Source organism: Primulina huaijiensis, chromosome 11 (assembly GCF_012295235.1).
Source record: "Primulina huaijiensis isolate GDHJ02 chromosome 11, ASM1229523v2, whole genome shotgun sequence".
NCBI lineage: Eukaryota > Viridiplantae > Streptophyta > Magnoliopsida > Lamiales > Gesneriaceae > Primulina > Primulina huaijiensis.
Genome location: NC_133316.1, coordinates 14,122,713 through 14,141,242, shown reverse-complemented (window position 1 = coordinate 14,141,242; position 18,530 = coordinate 14,122,713).

Sequence of the window (18,530 nt, the reverse complement as noted above, 5' to 3'; positions counted from 1 at the left end):
TGAATAATGTATTTGAAAATTGTGATTTTCATAAACATTATTATGGACTAAATTAAATTAATTCAAGTGTTGAATTAATTAAACACTAGTGGACCTAGTAGAGTCCAAATAATTAAATTAATTCAAGTGTTGGATTAATCAAATCATATTGAGTCTTGTAGAGCTCAATTAAAATAATTATTTAACTAGTGGGACTTGGGTAAATTCAAGTAATGTTTAATTAGTCTCAAATATGTTTGAGATAATTAAAATTAAGTCCATAGATTTTTAATTGTTAAAAATCAAATAACAAAGCATGCTTGGGAGGTGGAAGGTTGTGGATTACTTTTTATTAAAATAATACAAGGCTTGCACCTTTTGCTTTTTGCTTTTCTCACAACCAAGACAAGAAAATTAAATTATTCTCCCCTCCACTCCAAGATGCAATGGCCGAAAATTTCATGGGTTCTCTCCTCCATTTTTCTCTCATTTTTCTTCTTCAAGTGTTGAGGAAAGAAAACAATTCTCATTGAAAAATCCTCTTAGTTTTCTAGTGCAAATTAAGAGGGGATCTACCTAGTTGGTGGTGGGCTTAATAGTTGAGCAAGGAGTGCTCAAAGGAAGCTTGAAGATACTTTCTACCATTGAAGAGCTAAGGTGTTTACACCTTAGTTGGAGCCATTACATCAATCTTTGAGATTGATAGGTACATTTCTTAACACACTATGAATGTCATTTTGTGTTTTTGTATTTGCTACACACTATTTACTTGGTGGCCGAAATTTTTACAAAAAAATTTGATTTTTAAACTTCCGTTGCGTTTCCGGTCACCTTAACCGATCCCCTTTCAATATACTCCAGTCGAATGTCCTTCTTCAAAGCATGATCTCTAATTAAGTGGTGTCTGACATCTATATGCTTTGTCCTTGAGTGAAGAACTGGATTATAGGTAATGGCAATTGTGCTCGTATTGTCACAAAATATGCGCGATTCATTTGTAATTACTCCATAATCTCTCAGTTGTTGCTGGATCCAGATCAGTTGTGCACAGCAACTACCAGCAGCTAGATATTCTGCTTCAGTTGTTGAGGTAGCTATAGATGTCTGCTTCTTGCTGAACCAAGAAATCAATCGGTCTCCAAGAAACTGACATGATCCACTTGTGCTTTTACGATCTAGCTTACATCCTGCATAATCTGCATCTGAATATCCAACTAAATTGAAAGAAGAGTCTTTAGGATACCATAATCCGACATTTTTTGTGCCCTTAAGATATTTCAAAATTCTTTTGGCATCTGAGAAATGTGATTGCTTAGGATTTGCTTGAAATCTGGCACACATACAAACTGCAAAAACAATATGAAGACGACTTGCAGTTAGGTATAATAATGAACCTATTAAACCTCGGTACAGCGTCGTCTCAACTGATATTCCCCCTTGATCAGTGTCCATTTTAACTGATGAGCTCATGGGAGTGGTTGCAGCTGAACATGATTCCATTCCAAATTTCTTTAGCAATTCCTTTGTATATTTAGTCTGACTGATGAATATACCAGTCTCCAGTTGCTTCACTTGCAGTCCAAGAAAGAATGTCAGTTCACCCATCATGCTCATTTCAAACTTGTCCTGCATTAACTTAGCAAACTTTTCGCACAATTTGGGTTTAGTTGACCCAAATATAATATCTTCAACATAAATTTGAACAAGTAAGATATGATTATTTTTAGAAAATTTAAACAAAGTCTTATCAACTGATCCTACGGAAAAATCATGATCAGTTAGAAATTTTGAAAGGGTTTCATACCAAGCTCTGGGAGCTTGTTTAAGACCATACAGGGCTTTGTTCAAATGATAAACATAATCAGGTAAACTATGATTTACAAAACCTGGAGGTTGTTCAACATATACTTCTTCCTGCAGCTGACCATTTAAGAAAGCACTCTTGACATCCATCTGGTATACTTTGAAGTTCTTGTGTGATGCATAAGCAAGAAAGATTCTTATTGCCTCCAGTCTTGCAACTGGTGCATAAGTTTCATCATAGTCAATTCCTTCTTCTTGCTTATATCCTTGTGCCACAAGTCTTACTTTGTTGCGTACAACTGAGCCGTCTTCATTCAATTTGTTCCTGTACACCCATTTTGTACCTATAATAGTTTTTGAAATTGGTCTTGGAACTAAGTTCCAGACATTGTTATGAGTGAACTGATTTAGCTCTTCTTGCATTGCATTTACCCAGTTAGGATCAGCAAGAGCTTCATCAGTTTTCTTCAGTTCTAGTTGTGAAACAAAAGCTGAATGGAAAAATAAATTTAGCATTTGATTTCGAGTTCTTACTGGATCTGATGGATTTCCTATTACCAGTTCAAATGGGTGTGATTTTTTCCATCTGTACTCAGTATTTGTTGTATCAGCAATTTCTTCAGTTGGTAACTGAACACGATTTTCAGTCTCAGTTGGTGCTTCGTCAACTTGTATTTGAGTGTTATCATTATGCTCTATCAACTGATCATTAGCAACGACTTTATGTACAACTGATTGGTCCAATACTTCTGGTTCAGGTGTTTGAAATCTGTTTTGATTGCTGTGACTTTCATTTTTGCTATCATCTTCCAAACTGATATCTGTAAATCGATCAGCTAGCTCAACTTGATCAGTTGGCTTATTAGTTAGTTCAGTTTCATCGAAATCAACATGAGCTGATTCTTCAACATTTAGGGTTTTCTTGTTGAAGACTCTATAGGCTATACTAACTGATGAGTATCCAAGAAATATTCCCTCTGCAGATTTAGCATCAAACGCTTTTAAATAATTTTTACCATTATCAAGGATAAAACATCTGCAGCCGAATATTTTGAAATAAGTAATTATACTTTTTCTTCCATGCCAGATCTCATATGGTGTTTTCATATGATTCTTATTAATCATTGATCTGTTCTGAGTATAACACGCAGTGTTTACTGCCTCTGCCCAAAACCTTTGAGAAATACCAAAATCAGCAAGCATTGTTCTAGCAGCTTCTTTAAGGGTCTGATTTCTTCTCTCAGCTGCACCATTTTGCTGAGGAGTTCTGGATGCTGAGAGCTCGTGCTTAATTCCAGCATTTTCTAGAAAATTTGAAAGAGTTTGATTGATGAATTCAGTTCCTCGATCAGATCTGATTCGATCAATTCCAACTGATTTTTCATTTAAAAGTCTTTTGAAGAGTTTTATCAGTTGTGAAGCAGTATGGTCCTTGGATTTGAGAAAAATAACCCAAGTAAATCTTGAAAAGTCATCTACGACCACCAAGGTGTATTTCATTCCCCCTAAGCTCATGACTGGTATGCATGAAATGATGTGAGGCATCTGCTGATGTCTGGTTGCCTAAAAAATAAAAAACTTACCACTGGGCCGTCGGATATACACTGACCTCTGTCAAAAGTCTATGACAGCTCCGTTCAATGAAAGCCAGCCCATACCCAAAATGATGTCGAACTCCCGCAACGGTAGCACTATCAAATCTGCATGCACCGCATAATTCTGTAACCGAAGCTCCAATTTCTTCACTATCAGTGAGGTAAACATCTGATCCCCGGATGGAATCAATACTTGAAATCCCAGATTCATAGCCTCCGGTATGATACCTAGTCGCTTGACAAAAGATCGGATATAAACGAATGTGTAGCTCATGAATCTAGCAATGCATGCATGGCTACACGTGAAATATATATCTTTTATGTGAAAAAACACACCATCAAATCTAATCGTGTTGAAACTTAAAAAATTTCTTACCAGAAATTATCCCAAAATTCTCGAAAAAATTACTGAATTAACCCAAGTATTCCTCTTCTACTGACTAAAAATTCTTCAAGAACTGCCAAACTCTTCAACTGAATAAGAATAAAGAGACTGTCTTCTAACTGATCTGGATCTCTTTATTTCTTATCTCTTTTATCGGCTGATCATTGATCAGTCAGTTGACTAGGTTTCTTCTAGGATTGCTTTTGCTGATCTTCTTCTTCTTCTTCCCTCTTTTTGTCAAACTTATCAACCCAGCTGGATAATGCACGAACTTCCGAAGTGACATTTGATAAGGCATTCACTATATGTTCTTGCATCAAATCCATTCTCTTTGTGACTAATTTCTGGAAGAAATCCATTCATTTTGAGAACAATTTTTGAGCGTGGAAATGAGCTTGAATCATCACTCGGTCCTTCTTTAACTGATCTATTTGGAGAAATAGTGAAGTAACATCCTTTGTGACCTGTTGTAAATTCTTCAAAGTATTCTCCTTTATAGAATCAATCCTCAAGGTGTAAAGCAGTTAGGTTGATTTGACGTCAGAAATGGATGAAAGCAGATTGAGAATGTTGGACTGAATGTCTTCAATCATAGATTCAGTAGCCGTTGGCATCTCAGGAGACATAGCTCCAGAAGATTCTAGTTCCTGCTCCTTGTCTTCTTGTTAAAGATTACCAAGGCTCAATCAGTTGATTAAGTCACAACAGTAACCATTTCTGAAACATCTTCTAGTATTGCTTCATGTTGAAGTTCTGGAGGAGGAGTGAAAATCTGAATAGCAGTTGAGCTGGTAGGCTCGTCAGTTGATAGATCAACTGATATCGTAATCAGTTCTTCAGTTGGTTGATCAACTTATACTGTAGTCGGCTCTTCAGTTTGCACTTCTTCAGTTGGTTCCTTGTGCAACTGAGCCACGTCAGTTTCAGCTAGAACTTCTTGTTCAGTCGTGGTAGGCGACTGAACTGGTTCTTCAGTTTCATGCAAAATAGCCTTTGCGGCTGGTTGTTTAGTTACGCTCGGTTCTTCAACTGCTTCTGTAGTTAGAATATTTAGCTGGATATCAGTGGCAACTGATTGTATGACTTCGTTGATATTTGCCAGTGATAACTCAGCATCAGTGTAGAGTTGAAGATCTGCAGGAGAAGATTGAGGAACTGAAAGTGATGGTTGAGCATCCTTTGAAGAAGGAGCAGTTACTTGCTCAGTTGATTCAGTAACTTGTTCCTAGGATGGCTCTGGGTGTTGAACTGATTGTTCAGCTTGCTCTTCAGATGAAGGACTTTGGGAATTTGTTGGAATAATCAACTCTTGATCCATTTATCAAATTTTGATTTTTATTTGCAGTGATCATAGATCCGTGTCCAGCTGGTCATGAACTGCTCTTTCATTGAAAGTAGTTGGACTGGTTGGATCATAATTTTGGCGGAGCTGAGCAATCAGTTGTGCTAGTTTCTTAACTCGCACCAGATCAAAGAAATATGCTTTCCTTTCCAATGCTTGAACAATCGAGACAGCTTTAACTACCTTTAAGACTACAATTTCTAAGGCAATGAATTTCTTCAAAGCTGCTTTCTTCTGCAATTGCCTGGCAAAAACTCCGGTCCTCAATCTGACTCATTCATTGTAAGTCTTGAGCTTCAATTCAGAAAACTCATTGACCTCTTTTCATATTAGGTCGATATGAGTCTGAATTGAGTTTGTCTGTCGGGGCTCTTCAATCATCTTGCCTTTTCCTTTCGGGTCAGTTAGGACATGAGAGATACTCAGTCCTGATTCAGTTGCATCCACTTTCTCCCTTATCACTACTCCTTTTGGTCTGGCAAACGGTAGAGTAGTTGGGGCAGTGATGGTGATCAATGGAGCTTTGACTCCTACTGATTTTTTCTTATCACCAGATTCAGTGATAATCTTTTTAGGTTGAGCAGTTGGAAGTGATGACTGACCTTCAGTTGAAGACTCAACTGGAACTGCCATCAAAGGTATGGCGCTGATAGGTTGTTCAGCTCCAGTCAGTTTCAATCTTTCAGCTGGGATAGTTTCCAAAACAGCTGCTGGTTTGGTTTTGAGAGTTCTTGGCTTCTTCGTGATTTTTGGAGATGGAGTCTTCTCTGAATCAATCTCACTGACAATCAGTTTCCTTTTGATTGTCTTTTTCTGAGCTAACTTCTTGACTATCTTGACTGATTTGGGAGCTTCCTATGTCCCAATCTCCTTCTTCACTTTGATGAACTGCTCAGGTGACATGTCTAGCTTGATCTTTGGTAGATGAACACTCTTAGCATTGAAGATTTTGAATTTCGATGACTTCTCAGAAGAGTCACCCACCAAACCGTTGTTCTTCAACAAGTAGCTGAGTGACACAGCAAATCCCTTGGACTGTTTGGAGGACTGAATTTCTGGCTTCAGTTGAAACGTCTGCCTTTCTTTTGCTTAAAAAGTACTAGAATTTTTTTTTAAAACCTCCCTAGCATCGGCCTAACCATAAAAATTAAATAAAATATCTTGGACATCATTTTAAAATAAATCACCAACTACATATTTGAGAAATACAGCCCATACTATAATCTCTCAAAAATCACTCAGAAGCATAAATAAAAAGTCGTAAAAATCTTTAACATAAATCATAATCATAAATACGGAAAGCTAGAAGCGCTGGTCCTCGGGTCGTGTGCACCTTCAGTCCAGTTAGTTCAACCATCAAGACCTCCCATAACATTAATATCATAAACACCTGCATCAATCATACCTAATGAGTCTAAAAACTCAGCACACCATAATCTTGATAACAAGTAATACGTATAAAATCACATGCAACAGTGAAAAATACTTGTACTTAAAATATCTTTTTCATGAAGATGCGTAAACTTTAAACATGAACATTTTCGTAAACATTTTTCATGATGCATAACTTAAACCTCAATATTTTTCCTTTTCTTCATTTCATAACATAAATATCCTTTTATCATAAACATAATCATTTTTCCTTTTTGTTGAATTCAGATCGTTAATTATGACTTTCCTCAATCCTCAAAAAGTCGATGGATCCATCTACATGTAACCACAGTACTGGGCGGCGGGGGACACCAGCAACACTTTCACCGGTCAACTGGGCCCTGGCCTATCCTCATCGAATAAAATACGATCGTCGGGGCTCCCTCTGGGGCCTTCTCCCACAAATGGGCTCTCTCTGGGGCTTTCTCTCCTCATGATATTCTCATTCTTACCTCAAACCTCATATCTTCATATCTTCAATGGTGTCAATGGAAATACGTTCGTCGGGCTCCCACTAGGACCATAACCCTCACAATATCTCCAACGTAACATCATTATACTCACAATTACTTCACTTCCTTCAACGTTTTACATTTCCATCACTTTATAAAAAATCATGCATAACATATCATTTTTATTTTTGAAACCAAGCATAAAACATGTCTTTTAAATGTCAACCTTAAATCATAAAAATCCATGGACATTTAAAATCATAATTCAACATGTAAAAATTCAAAAACATTTGAAATAATCATAATAGCATACAAAACGGCTTTCAGAGCACTGCCATGGCGTTTACTAATTTTTAGGTGTAAAAAGACCGTTTTACCCCTGGACGTATAATTTTACGTTTTTGACCTTTTCTTAATTTGATTGACTCTAACATGTCCCAAATAATTATTTAAGCTTACATGAATTTTCTCATATTTTTATTTGGCTTAAATCGATGACTTTTAAATTAATTTTTAAATGTGACGTATTAATGCGTTTTAATCCCGAATTAAACCAAACCTTAATATAAAATTCCCAAATTAAAAACTTAGACTTTTAATAATTATTTGAGCTTAAATATAATTTTCCATAATTTTATTAAGCATAAAACTAGGCGCTTCAATTAACTCGTTAATTAGCGTTTCATGCGGCGATTAAATCCCAAATAAATCCAAAATTCATTATTTTGATCCCAAATTTTAAACATATCATTTTTATGATTTATCCTACCCTTCCAAGTCATGAGCCATCCCTGTGGACCCATGGATCTATTTTTTGTTCTAAAATTCGAAATATTGACACCTAATCGAACCCACCTAGCCTCCTGGATCAGAAGCACAACCTGCGCGCACCAGGGCCTCCTTCACGTGCTGCTGCTGCCAACTTGGCGTGGATGCTTCTACCAGGCCACCACCAAGCCCACCCCTTCCTAACCTTGGACCACCTTCTCTAGACCCTAACGGACCTAGCTTAGCCCAGCCAAAGCCCTTGACCGAGCCCCCTGAACCCTGGGAACAGCACACACCCTGCGCATCCCCTCCATGCTCTCGGGTGGAGTCCTTGTTGGCAAGGACTCCTCCCAACCCCTGGTTTTCGAGTCCTAGCATGGCTAGGACTCTTCCCTTGACTCAATCACGTCCCTAGCGAGGCCCTGGTCCCAACCAAAGCCAGGCCAAGCCTTTAATTCCCTTAAACCGAAACCTCCTCCCCACCATGACAGCAACTTGCCAACTTTTATTCCTGATCGTGTGCAGTGTTTTGTGTGTGTCTAAGACCCTTTAAAACTTGTAAAAACATGTCTCTTTTTAATCCTATACATGGCAACCCCTTCATGCACACTTGTATCATGATTTTGGATCAAAACAACATGCTTTAAAATTCATGTTTGCATAAAAACGAAAATACATCCAAGTGCATTTTATTTTTCATGCAATCCAATTTTAAATAAATACTATGGTATGAATGATGAGTAAAAGGGATAATATGGCGTGCCTTTGCGTTTTAAACGCACGATTATTCGTTGACGATTTGCGAAGAACGGGGCAAAAACCTTGGCTAGAAATCTTCTTTGAACTTTTGATTATCCTCTTCAATTATTGTGTGTGTTGTGCCGTGACTTTTGAAAGAGTTTTGGTGTGTGAAAAAGCCAAAAGTGGCGTGTAGAAAAGTGTAAGGTTTAGGGTGTTTGACAAATTTTATACTAATTAATTCACTAATCAAGGCTTAGGACTATTAAGCATAAAATTAGGCCCATTAGTCTTAATTAGGATTTAATTAAAATAGTAAAATAGTTTTGCTAAAATAAGTTTGTGAATTTAATAGCCGGGTTGCCAAAAAGTTCGTATTTTTGTTGAAAAACCAACACCGATAAAATTTACGTTCCGACGTATAAAATCACCTCAAAACCCCTTATTTTAAAAATATAAGAAAAAGCATCACCCTTAATTTAAATAATTAAAAATAATTATTTAATAAAAACATTTTCTATTTTTCAGCTCTCGGCCTCCGTTCCTCGATCGCAACTCGAATAACCTTTAAAAATACATTTTAATGCAATCATGTGAAAAAATATATTTTAAACATGTCAATATGCACAAAATAATTAATTTATGTAATTAAAACATTTAATTAAAATACACAAGGAATTTAATAAATCATATACATGTGTTCGCGTGGACTTTTAAATTTTCGGGGCGTTACATCAGTTCTTTCTTAGGATCAGAAACTTTGATTTTCCGTCCATCGGCAGATAGAAACGTCTGCATCTCCTCGGCATCAAAAGTCTTTACTTCAAAGATATTAGCCAAGCCATCAGAAGGCAGTTGGAAGAGATTGTTGAAGGAGTCTTCTTCAACGATAAGTAGTTGACTGTTGACGGTTCTAGTGATTTTACCGTCAGCAGAGATAAAGCTATTGGCATAAAGAACTTGAATCTCTTTGGGATGAATTTCTTGAGATGATAATCCCATAAATTTCTTCATTCCAGCTGCTTCAAGCTTGAGAAAGACGTCCTTGATAGCTTCGTCCTTGACAGACAGAACTGAATCAAAGTCAATAGCCATTGCATTAAGAATGTATGCAGGGACTTGGTTTGCCATTGCTGATAGTTTGAATATCTGCGAGAAAAAGTTCTGTGTTTTTTATTTGCTCGTAAAGAAACTGAAATGAAGCGGGTTCAATTTCTTATGTTTGTGACTGTTCAAATTTTTGGATACGTTTCAGTTCAAGATAAAATCGTGTGTATGTGCGGTGAAAACGTGAACATAAGTCTAATGGACTACATGGGACCACGTTTCAAATTACTATTCAATGAATGACATCAATTAAATGCGTGATTTTAATAGTCACAACTCTTAATATGGAATACTTATCGAATAATCAGTTAACTTATTGGATAAGATCAGTTAGGTCAGTAACTGAGTGATCAATTGAAAACTGAGTCAGTTCAGTTAAAGACCAACTGACTATTGTCTTATCAGTTAACCATTTAGATTCGACATTCTCCCTCAATAAATGCATATTAATAAAAGAGGATAGAGGAAACTCAGTCTGAATAAGTCAAGTGCATTTTATTGACTGATGTCTCTTCGTCTTCTTCTATTTCTTCAATCTGTCTATAAATAAGATCAACGTCATTAGATATTAACAACAATAATTAAGTACAGATGGATAGAGCAAGCAGTTCCAACATCCCTCAACCTTCAGCAACGCTTTGCCTTTTGGAGAGTTTGAAAGAAGCTATTGAAGATCTTGTCTTGGAAAAGGTCATGTCCACCTGGACTAAAATACATGACCTCCAGACCATTCAGTGAGATGGATCAGTTGCTACTGATAAACAGAAGGCAACTGAGATCAAATATAAGAAGCGTCTCGATTTCATTCATACTTCAGATCTTGCCACTGATGAAGATCTTTTACAGTTGATGCTTTTGAAGGAGCAGATGGTGCTGGAAAAGATTGCTTTATCAGAAGGCTTCAGAAGAATTTCATGTAATGAATTGTCTAGTTGGATGTCCCTTTGGCTAGATGCTAATGAAAGGGAAATGAATCGTGTAATATGTGAAAGATATTTCAATAAAATTGCTGTTTTCTTTCTTCATACTAACTGATATCAGTTGACTAACTGACAATTGACTAACTGAATAATAATTAGCAATAACTGACATAACATCATTAAAACAAATATAATTAAGACATATCAATTAAACCAAGAATATTGCGAAAATGAGAAAACTTAGTCTCGGGTAATGGTTTGGTAAAGATGTCAGCTGCTTGTTGATCAGTTTGTATGTATTCCAGCCTGATTGCTTTCTTTAGAGCATGGTCTCTTATGAAATGATGTCTGACATCGATATGCTTGCTCTTTGAGTGAAGAACTAGATTATATGTAATCACAATTGTTCTTGTATTATCACAAAAGATTGGTAATTCTTTTGCAATGACTCTATAGTCTTTCAGTTGTTGCTGAATCCAGAGCAATTGAGCACAGCAGCTTCCAGCAGCAAGATATTCTGCTTCAGTTGTGGAAGCTGTTATAGATGTTTGCTTTTTGCTGAACCATGAAATCAGTCTGTCTCCTAGAAACTGACATGATCCACTGGTGCTTTTACGATCAAGCTTACATCCTGCATAATCTGCATCTGAATAGCCAGCTAAATTGAAAGATGAGTCCTTAGCATACCATAAACCCACATTTTGTGTGCCTTTAAGATATTTCAATATTCGTTTGGCAGCAGAAAAGTGCGATTGCTTAGGATTTTCTTGAAATCTAGCACACATGCAAACAACAAATACAATATCAGGACGACTAGCAGTTAGGTATAATAAAGAACCTATTAGACCTCTGTAGAGTGCCGTCTCAACTGATATTCCCCCTTGATCATTATCTAATTTAATCGATGAACTCATAGGAGTATTTGCAGCTGAACGTGTTTCCATGCCAAATTTCTTGAGCAGTTCCTTCGTGTATTTGGTCTGACTGATAAAAGTACCAGTTTCCATTTGTTTCACTTGCACACCGAGAAAGAACGTCAGTTCACCCAACATACTCATCTTAAATTTTTCCTGCATTAACTTGACAAATTTCTCACATAATTTGGGGTTAGTTGACCTAAAAATGATACCTTCAACATATATTTGCACAAGTAAAATATGATCATTCTTTGAAAATTTGAACAGAGTCTTATCAACTGATCCAACAGTAAAATCGTGATCAGTTAGGAATTTTGAAAGTGTTTCATACCAAGCTCTTGGAGCTTGTTTAAGACCATATAGAGCTTTGTTAAAATGATAAACATGATCAAGAAGAGAGTGATTAACAAAACCTGATAGTTGTTCAATATATACTTCTTCCTGCAACTGACCATTCAGAAATAAACTCTTCACGTCCATTTGATAGACTCTAAAGTTTTTGAATGAGGCGTAAGCAAGGAATATTTTGATTGCTTCTAGTCTTGCAACTGGTGCATATGTCTCGTCGTAATATATCCCTTCTTCTTGCCTATATCCTTGTGCTACAAGCCTCGCTTTATTACGTACAACTGAACCATCTTTGTTTAGTTTGTTTCTGTTAACCCACTTCGTACCTATAATGGTTTTAGAGATTGGTCTTGGAACTAAGTTCCGAACGTTGTTATGGGTAAACTGATTTAGCTCTTCTTGAATAGCATTTATCCAGTTAGGATCAGCAAGAGCTTCATCAGTTTTCTTCGGTTCCAGTTGGGAAACAAAAGCTGAATTAATAAATAAATTAATCATTTGATTTCGAGTTCTTACCGGATCAGATGGATTACCTATCACCAATTCTGGTGGATGAGATTTCTTCCATCTGTATTCAGCATTGGTTGGATCGATCTCAGCAACTGCTTCAGTTGGCAACTGAATGTTCTCTTCAGTTTCAGTTGCTGCTGCTTCAGTTGGTATTTGCATATTATCATTTTGCTCTACCAACTGATTATCAAGAACAATTTCTTGTTCAACTGATTGATCCAGTACTTCTGGTTCTGGTGTTTGAAGGCTATTTCGATTTTTGTGATTTTCTTCTTCATTATCATCCTCCAAACTTATATCTGTAAAGCGATCAACTAGCTCAACTGGATTAGTTGGCTTATAAGTAAGTATAGGTTCATCATATAAAACATGAATTGACTCTTCGACATTCAAAGTGCATTTGTTAAATACTCTATAAGCTTTACTTACTGATGAATAAACAAGAAATATTCCCTCTGTAGATTTTGCATCAAAAGATTTTAAATGATTTTTATCATTATCGAGAATAAAACATCTGCAGCCGAATATTTTGAAATAAGACACCACACTTTTACGTCCATGTCAGATTTCATATGGCGTTTTCAAATAATTTTTATTAATCATCGATCTGTTCTGAGTGTAACATGCAGTGTTTACTGCTTCTGCTCGAAACCTATGAGAAATATCAGAATCAGCAAGCATTGTTCTAGTAGCTTCTTTAAGGGTTTGATTTTTTCTTTCAACTACTCCATTTTGCTGAGGAGTTCATGCTGCTGAGAGCTCATGCTTGATCCTAGTATTTTCTAAAAATTGTGAAAGATTTTGATTGATAAATTCAATCCCTCAATCAGACATTATTCTGTCAATACTAACTGATTTATCATTTAATAATCTTTTGAAAAGTTTAATCAGTTGTGCAGTAGTTTGGTCTTTAGATTTAAGAAAGATAACCCAAGTAAATCTTGAAAAATCATCAATGATCAACAAGGTGTATTTCATTCCCCCTAAACTCATGACTGGTATAGGACCAAAAAGATCAATATGTAGCAGTTCTAAGCATATGGAAGATGATTTACTCCCCTTTTTTTAAATGAAGATCTTATTTGCTTACCAAACTGACATGCTGAACAAATTTTATCCTTTGAAAAGTCTATTTTGGGCAAACCTGTTACAAGATCATGGTTACTCAGATAATCAATAGACTTAAAATTTAAGTGGTTCAACCTTTTATGCCATAACCAGTTTTTAGAAGATTTTGAAGCTATAAAACAAACTGGTGCATTAGGTTGATCAGTCCAACTGACTTTGTAAGTATTCTCACAACGATTGCCAATTATAATGATCTCATCAGTTAAGTCTTTAACTGTGCAAGTGTGTATGTTGAACTGAACTGAGAAATTATTGTCGCATAAATGACTGATGCTAATCAAGTTATACTTCAAATTCTAAACTAGTAACACATCTTTGATAGTAAAGTTACCATGGATAAGCTTACCCTTACCCACAGTTTTACCTTTAGAGTTGTCTTCAAAACTGATGTTTGAACCGTTGTATTTGATCAGTTGGGATAGAAAATTTGCATTCCCTGTCATATGTCGCAAGCAATCACTGTCCAGATACCAGATTGATTCTTTTTTTGTACTTGCCACCTGCAATCACACACAATGAATAATTTTGGTACCTATATCTATTTGGGTCATAAAATGATTAGTCCTTTAGGAAATCAGACTTGGATCAGTTTAACTGACTTTCCAGTTGCTGTGTTCCAAATGGATTTTCTCGGCTTGTGTGTGCTTGGTGTGTTGTGTGCAGATGAAGCAATATGTGCTTTAGCCTTGTTCAACTGGTTGTTCAGCCGATATTTTTTCTGAACTAGTTTACAGTTATGCTAATTGGAATAGTCATTTGGAGAATTCAGGTGTTTATTGCTGAACATTTTAGGTGACCAGCTTCGCGAATCAGTTGAAGTTTTAGATCTATAACCAATTCCATAACTTTTGGCCTTGTTCTTATTTTCAATAGGCTGCTCAGCTGGTATACTCGGCTCAGGTTGTTCTTGTACCACAACTGATTTGACAAAGTGAATATATTTCCCTTTGTCCATTTTCAGTTTTGGATGAGTATCACTAGTAGAAGTTTCATTTTGATTGCTAAAGCCTAAACCAGTTTTATCAGTAACTGATTTTTGCATATCTTGCATTTCAGCTAGTGCAACTGATGATTTATTCCATGCCTGAATAAGCTCAGTTTGCTTTGAATTCTCAAGCGTTAACTACTGAATCATAGATTGATTCTTGCTTCTTTCAGCATTCAGCTCAGCAATCTCTCGTTTAAGACTCAATAGTTCAACTGATTCATCAGTTTCAGTTTTATTGTCATTGAGATCAGTTTGCTTTGCCTTGGCCTTCTCAAATGAGAGGGCAAGCTTGTGATACTCGTTGACCATGTCATGTAATGTGGAAATAAGTTCATCCCGTGTAAATACATGTTCACTGGTTGATTCTAGTTCTGTGTCATCAGCCATAAGACACTTGACTTCCTCATCATCGTTGGAGCTTCTCAAGCTCTCAGATTCTGATTCATCGCTGTTAGATTCTGCCCATTTGGATTTACTTTCCTCAGCTAGAAAAACTTTGTGTTTCTTTCTGAATGATTTCTTATCATCTTTGGTTCTTCTCGTGTGCTCAAATGATTTATTTCCCTTTTCAGCTGACAATCGACTTTCCTTCTTTGGCTTAGGATAGTCAGCAATGAAGTGTCCAGTTTTGCCACAGTTGTAGCAAGCATTTGGTTCTTCTTTGGAGTTATTCCTCTGATATTGTCTTTGAAAAAAGCCTTGATTTCTTCTCATGAATCTTCCAAATATTTTGACAAATAATGACATTGCGTCATTACTTAACTGATCAACAATTTTCTCAACTGAACTAGGTTGTTCCAATTTGACAGCACTAAGAGCAGTTGTGGCTGCTGGTTTAGAAGGTTCTCCTTTTCTTGTTTGCAACTCAAACTCATAGGCCTTCACATCAGCAAAGAGATCATGTAATTCAACCTTATTCAGGTCCTTTGATTTTCTCATAGTCATTGTCTTAACATCTCATTCCTTGAGAAGACCTCTAACTACCTTCAGCGCTACTTCTTTATTTGAATAAACATTTCCAAGTGCATTCAATTCGTTTATTATCCCGCTGATTCTCTCATCATATCCGTGCATACATTCTCCAATCTTCATTTTAATATTATCAAATTTTTGAACAGCAACTGAGAGTTTATTTTCTTTGGTTTGCTCATTGCATTTACAGAGCTGAGTTAACTTCTCCCATATTTCTTTTACAGTCTAGCACGTCTTAATTTTGCTGAAAGTAACTTTATCCAGCGTTTTGTACAAGATATCTTTGGCCACATTGTCCAAATTGTCTTTTCTTTTGTCCTTTGCTATCCATTCTTCTCTTGGCTTCTCAATACGGTGTGGTGCACCATCAGTTATGGCAACAACAGTGTTTGCTTTCAGTATTCTCATGGGTCCGTTAGTAATAACGTACCACATGTCATCATCTTGTGCAGCTAGATGAGCCTGAATTCTAATCTTCCAGTCATCGAACTCTTCTCTCGAGAACATTGGAATTTTGTTGAAGGAAGACATGGTAATCAGATTTTGTAGGTAGGAATATTCAGGAACAAGATTCAACTGCTCTGATACCACTTTATAGGATCGGTTGGTTGGTGAAAGAGTGTTTAGAAAGGGGGGTTGAATAAACACTTGACAATTTTATCACCTTTTCAAATATTGAGTCAGTTTAGTGATAAACTGAGCTCGGGAATCTTGTTATGTCAATGTCGATCAGTTAACTAATGAAAGTACGGAAAATAAACTGACTGACAGATAGAATAAAACTGAAATTAAGATACACAATATTTATGGTTGTTCGAAGATTTCAATCACTCCTACGCCACCCCTTCTATCTAGAAGATAGGATATTCACTAAATGACTTTGATCAATACAAAGAATTGTACAGACCCACTTCAGTTCTGGACTTAACAATGCCAAACTGAAACTCTTTGTTTCAATAGAGTTTATCAGTTTTCAACTGATCTGAAACTATTTAGCACAACTAATCTTTATAAGATCGAATAATACAACAAAGAGTGTTTGTGCTTGAAAGCTCAAAGTATAGCCTTGAATGCTATGAATGTATATGCTAAGTGTGAGCTTTTGAAATCTTTTGAATATGAACAGAAAGCTTGTGAATAAATTTCAGCAGAATAACAGCTCGGTTGATTGATCACTTGGTTTCTTCTCAGCTGCTTTTTTCGGTTATTTATAGGCTTTGCTTCTAACGGTAACAATGAATACGTTTGAATATTTCTATCCGTTGTTTGCCATGTCATCATTCTTCTGACAATCGTACACTGTAGCTTTACTGAAATGCGGCGTTCCCACTACATGTTGCAGTCTGCTTTTGTATAGTTGTCGGTTGATAGCTACATTCCTTAACTTATGACGTGTCAAACTGTTTTATTAGTTTGACAAATCCAATATAATTAGCTAATTTCTCTCAACTGATTGTAGTATAACTGATAAGTTCCAACTGATCATCCAGTCGACTACATAGTTCAGTTAGCTTAGTTCAGTTGCCTTATCTGCGCACTAATCTTTAGGCAACCAATAGTTTGCGTATTTTTAGATCAGTTCCTTTCAGTCTTCTTGATCAGATTGTTCAATCTTTACGCTTCACTACAAGAAAAATGATTTTCCACAGCACGTCATCAACAGCATGCATTAAAAGCACGCTGCGAATATTACTTTTAACGACGTGCATCCATATGTGCGCTGTTAATATTATTGCACTTGACAGTATTAACGGCGTGCATTAAAAGCACGCTGCGGATAGTAATATCCGCAGTGTGCAGTTATTTGTGAGCTGTTAATAACTTATGCTATTTTCACAGCGCACAATAAAGGCACGCTGTTAATAATATTATTAACGGCGTGCATGTTTATGTGCGCTGTTAATAGTAAATCATTTTTTTTAAAAAAATCATTTTTTTACGGCGTGCATACATAAGCACGCTGAGGAAAATGGTGCGCCATCAACCGTCGCCGATTTAAATTTAGCGACGGTAGTATTCGTACCGTCGCTATTAGCGACGGTTTTTATTAAATCGTCGCCGATTTAAAAATAGCAACTGTTAAAAATAACGTTACCAAATTTAGCAACAATTTAGCATTAATCGTCGCTATATTTAGCGACAGTTTTATTTTACCCGTCGCAAATTTTTAAATCGGGGTTTTAATACAAACGTCGCTAATAGTCTATAAATATCCGCATTTCCTTCCCATTTTCTTCACAACACTCAGAATTTTTCTCACGATTTTAGGATTTTAGTTTCGATTTTAGGATTTTAGTTTCGATTTAGTGTACTTTTTGTTTCAATTTTTACTTAATTTGTAAATGTTATTAAAAATCATGAATATTGTTATTAGATTGTAAGTTTTCTAAAAAAATTTATTAAATTATAAAAGTAATTTTTTTTATTTTAACGAAAAGATAAGCGACGGATTATGAAATCCCGTCGCTAAATGTAGCGACGGTTTTAAAACCGTCGCTAAACTTAGCGACATTTTAAAAACCGTCGTCCATAAATTTAGCGACAGTTAAAAATAGTCGCTATTAGCGACGGCAATTTGAAAATCGTCGCTAAAATTAGATTTTGCACTGATTATTAACGGCGTACATTGCACGCTGTAGATAATTGTATTAACGGCGTGCATATGCACGCCGCGGATAATAAGATTAACAGCGAGCACATGTACGCCGTGGATAATCTTGAACTTTCAACAGCTTAGAACTTTGCAGCGTGCAATGTGCGCTGCGTAAAACGAATTTGCGCGCTGCGAAAAGCCATTTTTGTTGTAGTGCTTAGTTTTCAAACTACTGAAATTAAGTTTCCAACAGAAGGGTTTGACATGTACTTGCGGAGCATCGATATGTGGAAGACATTGTGGACTCCTGCGAGATTAGGTGGCAACTCCACTCTATAAGCTAATGCTCCTACTCTTTCGAGTATCTCAAATGGTCCAATGAATCTTGGACTAAGTTTTCCTTTCTTGCCAAATCTCATAACACCTTTCATAGGTGCTATTTTTATAAACACGTGATCACCTACTGCGAACTCGAGATCTCATCTTCTTTGGTCCGAGTAGCTCTTTTGTCGACTTTCAGCAGTTTTCATTCTAGCTCGGATCTTGGCGACCAT